Below are 7356 nucleotides of genomic sequence, written 5' to 3' on the forward strand. Positions count from 1 at the left end.
ATAAAATATCACAGTATTTTCTAAAAACATGTCTTCAGATTTATTTGACTTTGCACCCAGGAAGACGATAACAATGTGAAGCTGTTTCCTTTCACAATAATCACACATTTTAGCATTTGTAAAAAATTTATTCCATTTTAAATGCAAAATATACTTGCCTTCTTATAATTGATAAGCCCATTCAAATTATATCCTGCTCTATTTTGTGTTTTAAATTACAGCTTGTGGTTAACTTGATATTTACAATTCTAAAGGCTATAGCACTTCGGTTTTTATAATTATAATTTTTTAATCCCAGTGCACAACTTGTTCATTTTAGATGATCAATATTTGAAAATGATTCCTTTTTGTGGTCGTTAGGCTATAAGATAAACTGATGACTTCTGTTCTTTGAAAAGTTCACAATAATGTCAAGCAAATCTGAATCAATTAGACAGCAGTAGGGGGGAGAAAACTCACTCATGCTAACCCTTGCTTTCTTTATCTTCCCTCCTATCATATTCTCATTTAAGAAGTAAAGCCTTTCAATTAGACATAGGTCCTGTGTAATCTTGTCTTACCAAAACATCCCACACGAAACAAAATCATATTCTTTAGCCATTTGCTCCTATATCAAACTATGACAGCTGAGAACAAATAAACAAACGTGAATGCCTGTTATTCAATTTCCATTCCCCCTATCCGTCTTGACAAGTGATGTGAACAATATTTCTCATTAACATTCTATGAATATACAAACAGCTCTGCTGTTCTTGTCCCCTGTCCTTCAGCTTCAGTCAAGTCTTATTTTTTTCATCTAGAAGTTGTCTTAGTTTTTGAATAACATTGCTAGATGCACAATGACTTTTAAATGACTGATCAGCTGTGCTGCCCATAGTCCACACATATTTTTTTCCTACTGCCAGTTCATCTGTTCATGTGCCAGAGCAATCCTCATTTTCCAATTTACACTTCCTTTTGTTCAACAGCCAACTCAGATTTTGAGATAAGGAGGGATTTAGAACGACATGAATTGGTAGAGCCTTCCATTTTCCTTTAACATTTCTGAATGTATTGTGGCTGAAAGCTAAATATGATATTGGAGTATTAAGTGTGTAGCATAGTAAAGGAAAACAGAATAGTGCTACATCAGTAGTGTCTTAGTTGCATCGCCTGTCAATATGGAATAACCATCACAGGTGCTTTTAGAGCAGGGGTGGGCAACTCTGGCCCTGAAGAACCACTTTCCTTCAGAGTTTAGCTCCAGCGCTAATCAAACACACCTGCACAAGCTAATCAAGTTCTTCAGGATTACTAGGCTGCATATAACTCCACTTTTAGACATACACTCGCAAACTTCCCTAACCACTTCCCCTCGGGGGAATCCCTACCGCCATTTTGAAGTGCATTCAACTTAGTCAAGTGGATGAGGGAAGTTTATTTGGACATATCCTCGACCCCTCAATTTTGACAGCGAGACAATTAAACATGAAGACTTCAGACAGATCCATAGACCACAATGCACCATGATTGTGACATCACAGCAGATTGCGCTTAATTTAGCCCGACCCCACACAATCAAGTGTATGATACTGGAGTTATTTGGTATTTAACTGCATTTAATACTTGTAGCTACCTTAAGCTACCTTAAGTTATAGTTTATTGTATTTTTATACTTTTTTTAAAATTGGATAGTTAATATAAATATTTTAAATATATTAAATATTTGTTAATATTTCATTTTTAACAGCCTTAGCATACATACAGGGTGCACGAAACAAATTCATAACGACAAAATAAACAAAATAACAAATCAGCTCCATAGCAGATTCCAAGTTATCAAGGGCTTAGTTTGTTCCATTTAAACACATTTCAAGGGTTCCGCCAGTAGTGGGCACTCATGCAATGTAAGCAATGATGTACATCCCAGTGAACGAGAAGGAGGGAAGTTAGCGAGGGAAGGGCACACAATATTGGACTCAAACGCAGCCTAGCAGATCTATAGGCAGATGGGCTTGATCAGGGTTGGGTAAAGTGAATCTCAAGGGCCAGAATTCCCCAGCCCTGCTTTAGAGTGGATTTCAAGAAGTGAACAGTTGTTGTTGTTGTTTAAATTCCCCCTTTCTCGGATTAATTTAAAATGTGGAAAAACCAGAGGTAACCATCTAATAATTTAATTACCCCAAATATCACCAGTTTCTCAACAGGGACTTTTATTTTGTAGCATGTTTAATTTCCTTGCTTAATGGTTGTATATGCCATATATTAACACCTAAATAAGGAGAGCAGGGTGAAGGGAGAAGAAATCAGTCTCGCTATTCTTACTTCATTGAGCTCTCAACTATAAGAGTTTATCAACTCTGGCAATCTAGCAATTGGAACTTCAGAACACTAAATTGAATTCTAAATTGAGTAGTCAAAGTAGCAGACTTTGTGATTGGTTACGATAGCTGGTTAAAAAAAAAAAAAAAAAAAAAAAAAACTATACATATGGAACTTTAAGCCACTATACATCAAATTGAGCCTTCTATGTTTCCCTGTAGGAATCAGCACGGAGTCCATCTTGAGGTGCAATAAATTGCTCTGAAATTCTTCCACTCACTTTTATTGCTGTTATTGATTTTTCCTAAAATAATGTTAGTAAATTAGCTTTTGACTTAAAACTGAAGTGACAGGAGAAAAATCAAAAGCTTAAATAGTTATTTGCAGTTACTCAGGCTGTCAGGCATGATAGATGTCCCTACATTGCATGTCGAGTCTTTAAAGTCCCCCTGTAGTCAAAAACGTAATCCCTTAAAACTCCTCTTTGATCACCAAAATGATTTTTTTTATTTTTTTTTTTTGCAAATGTTTTCTTCATGCCTTAAAATAACTTGAATGGAACACCCTTGCCTCATTTAGTATACATGGTAATATGACTATGCAAATTAGCCCCGGCTCCACTCACTCGGACCAGCTAAGAGATCCACTCGTTGACGATCACATGGTGAAGTGATTGGTAACAAGGTGGTTTGTGACGTCAGAAACACCAGTGATTTCAAACCGTGTTTTTGAGACTGTCTTTGGTTCACTGCTAGCCTGACTTCGTCATACTCATATTCTAGGCAGAATGTGAGTCTGATACTGCTCCATAGGGCTTTGATTATGAGGCGTGTCTTAACCGAACCAGGACAAAAAAAAAACTCTGCACTCAATTGGTTAGACCGACAACCAATCAGAGCAACGCAGTAAGTGACGTATGTTGAGCGATGCATAGTTGTCAACAGAGCTCAACTGAACGCACGCTGGAAGAAGTAGTAAAGTAATGAGTGTAAACGATACAAGTTACTATACTTACAAGCACGTATAGCATTTTTGAGAGAAATACAAAAGGTGTATGTATATACGAACAAGTTCTCCGTTTAGGATTAGATCTCGACAATAAAGCAAATAAATCTTCTCGCATTTGTCGGTCCTGTCTCAACTTTATAACACGGTTGCAACGCGACTTGACTGATTTTAAAAAGTGGAAAGACAACGAAAGAGACCAGGCTGAAGAAGCGTGTTCATCTGAGGCTTCAGAGAAAAGAGATTGTGAGCCTACCCCTTCCAAGACGCCCAGGGCTCTAAAGAAGTTTTGCCCCAATCCTTCAACTCCAACCGTTACAAGAACGCGAAAGAGCATGACAGAGGTAAGCTTGTTTTATTTTATTTTTTTTACTTCTTATGATATGACTAGGAGAATAACCTCGATTGGAAAGTTTTCATTAGTCAATAGTGAGTTGCGTTTAAAATCCAGTGTGATAAACACACTTGCATTCCCTCACTACCTACTACTATGATGATTAAATAGCCTGACTTCGTCATACTCATATTCTAGGCATGATATATTTTATATAATATATATTCTGTTCGTCTTTTAAAATTAATGCGCTGTCGATTTCTTTTATAACAGACGCGATAGCGGAATCTAAACATCTCAATTCTCCAGCTGCAGTCATCTTTGTTGAAAACAAATTCAACCCAAGCACTCTTTGATGACGTAACCGCAGATCATCTGTCCATCATCAATTAAAGCCCACCCTGGCAATTTGATTGGCTCGGCCTTCTGGGAGCCGAGCATAATTACTCCTCAACGGATCGAGTCCAGACCGAACTTCCCGACCAAAAAATGTTGTGGGCGGGGTTCGGGCTGGCACCCAGGCTAGTTCACTGCAGTTTTTGGAGAAAATATTTAGCAAATGGTGTTGACTAATAAATTTGCACATGGTTCGTCATGAAGCGTATTAAAAACATGAAACTTTGTCATGAAACTTTAGATGACGCAGGCTGATAGGTCCTTAACTCAATTTATTAGCAATCACGTCATTATCTACATAGCGCGGCTGATTGGTCGCTGTTGCATCAGCAGCCAATGAGCTTGCTGCTCAACATTCAAATACTTGCCATTGTTTGCTGTTAGTAGTCTGCAGCATGCTTCAGAAACCCTCCACCTTCCCCAGCTCCGCCTGTATAGATCTGCTACAGGGGTTATTTAATGTATGTTAAATGTGTAGCAGCAGTATGTTCTATCTAGATGCTTACATCAGCATGTCTGCAAATGTATTAGCAGTAACAAGCCTGTACTTTCTCTGCTGCAGCAGCAGCAGCAGCAGCATCTATTCCACCAAGACCAAATACATTACCATTGCCATGTACATTACCATGTCAATCTCTCCAAGAGTTGTCATGACATAACTGGAATATAATGGATTCTTTGGACCTATTAAGGGCACAGTCTACCAGCAAATAGCAGGCTATGACACCTTGTGCCTTTGTAATGTACTTCTTGTTTAATAAATAATTTTCAAATACTAAACGAACAAGCTACTACTGTATTTTCCTGTACCTGTAACATATATTACATTTGTCATGTTCCCCATGCACATACTATATACTTATTTTAGTTATTACAATAACTAACACTGAACCTACCCCCAACCTTAACCCGTTACATTATATTAACCAGTACTTTCTTAGGAAAGTACACTATAAAGTATGCGTATTGTAAACTAAAGTGCAACCATCATAAACAGCTACAAATAATTAGATATCAAGTATTTGTAGTTTCTTTAGAATTACATAGCAATTGCATAGTTATATTTTAATTACATCGTAATTCCACCAAATTACATTAACTATAATTTATAGTGTGACATGAAGAGAGAGACATGTGAAATAAAAAGAAAACTCTATCGATAAAATATATTTTTAGACAATACCAAATTCATTTATAGTAACCATCAGATTGACATTATATCCAAAATAAACTATTTTTACTCCCTCAAATCTTGTTTAGTTAAAAATGTCTTTAAACAGGATAACAACTTGCAGTTCAATAAATGAAATCCAGATCATACACATACCGTACTTCATCTTGAAATCATATGATTCGATTAATGTCTTCTGATTGGTTCTGTGAACTTGGAGGCTTTTGGTGGCAAAGGGAAGTGGCGTTTGGAGGTTTCTGCCAGTGAACCGGTATTTCTGAATGGGCTGAGGCTGGAATTTAGTGGGTTTGAAGAGAAAGTATTTGATGAACGTATACTATGTGCGGAGAGCATTCGCTCAATATCATCATCTCATTTTTGACAGAGGTGGCGTTCAGCTGCTTTTGCATCGGAAGTCTTGATTTTACTCCTGGCAGGCTCTGATTTCTGAGAGACGTAGCTATTGATTTGTGATCTTTGTGCTCATTTTATTTTTAGAGTTTACACTCATTATCTTCACACACTCATTACTGCGTAATGATTTTAGAGTTGTATATATAATATTGTGCTGTCCCCTGGCTCACCACAAATTTATTGGCCCCCAAAATATATATATATATATATATATATATATATATATCAAAAGAAAAAAAGAGCCTATTTTAAACAACAACAAAAATATGTTTTATTCTAGCTTAATGCATTCTTTTTTTGTCACTTGAATGTGAAAAGTTTGTTAAAGACTACATCTGGATCAGATTCTGAATGATGATCAAAACATAGATGGAGTAGATCAAGTCCATCAACACCCATAAAACTTGCACAGTCCTATACCTCGTCCTGGGTCAACATTTCATTCGGTAATGTTTGACAGTTTTGATTGATATGCTGTTTAATGTTGATGATTGCATTAGTTTACATATGCATCTGCTTACACTATTGATTGTTTCTGCTTTTTTTCGCCTGTGTTTTGATCTGGAGATTCTGTACTCTTTCAGAAGATGCCTAATAGTGCCCCCTACCACATAACTGTGAAAACACAGAAATCTGGAAAATTCCATCAATGGCAGGGAAGTGTTGTCTCATAAATGATGGAAAAATCCAATAATGGCCTGGAAAGAGTTATACAGCAAACACGAGGAGAGTCTGAGGAATATTTTTCCTATTATTCGGTAGAATTCGTTATTCGTTTTGAAGCCATTATCCGTGAAGGTATTCAGATTTAGGCAACCAAATCCCTAACCTTAAACCACACTTATTGTTTATCAGAGGCAAGAGCAGCAAGAGAAAGGAGGAGTGAGTGGGCCTGAATATTCTTGACTCAACTGGAAGTTAATTAAGCCAGCTCCAGCATTCCATCACTCTCCCTGCCCCCTGTCTGTCATTCATGCGTGGGCCCTTCTTAGCAGTCATTACTGTGGCATATCGATCCAAGCTGTGACAAGGTAGCCATTCAAAGAGGAGGAGTGTGAAGGGAAGAGACCTGGGGTATGGTAAGGGAATGTAGTGTCATGTGTATCCACAAATAAAATGTATGCAAACAGATGAACAAAGAAATATATATATATATATATATATTTTTTTATTTTTTTTTATTTTACTTTTGAAGAATAATAATTCTACACACCTATTATCCCACTCCAAAAAACTCACTCTTTCCTCCATCTTCTGCACTTCTTCTCTAAACACAAATTAAGATTCAGGTAAATACCTCTGCATCGAATTCAGCTGATTGCCTTTGCTCCCTCAGTGGCAAGACCTTAATAGATGAATATGAAATCTTCTGAGCCAATATATATGCTGAACAGTTAAGTGGAGAGGAACACTCATCTGTGCCGCCCTGCCTGAGTAATGAATAAAGCACGGAGAAACTTTTTCCTCTGTTTTCCTTTCCCTGTTTTCCCGCCTATCAATACCACATCATCAACTTTTTCAGAGATGATAATTTCTTACTGGTGCTCAGTCTAGTCTCTCTTTACGTAAATGGATGACTAATTTCTCCAGTGTAGTGCTAGAAAGAACAATTACATTTACATATTTGGCAGACGCTTTTTATCCAAAGCGACTTACATTGCATTTCAAGGTACACATTTACATTCTTATCAACTCTTGCTTTCCCTGGGAATCAAACCCATGACCTTAGCGTTGC

The sequence above is a fragment of the Leuciscus leuciscus genome (genome assembly GCF_965113295.1).
Source record: "Leuciscus leuciscus genome assembly, chromosome: 3".
Lineage (NCBI taxonomy): Eukaryota > Metazoa > Chordata > Actinopteri > Cypriniformes > Leuciscidae > Leuciscus > Leuciscus leuciscus.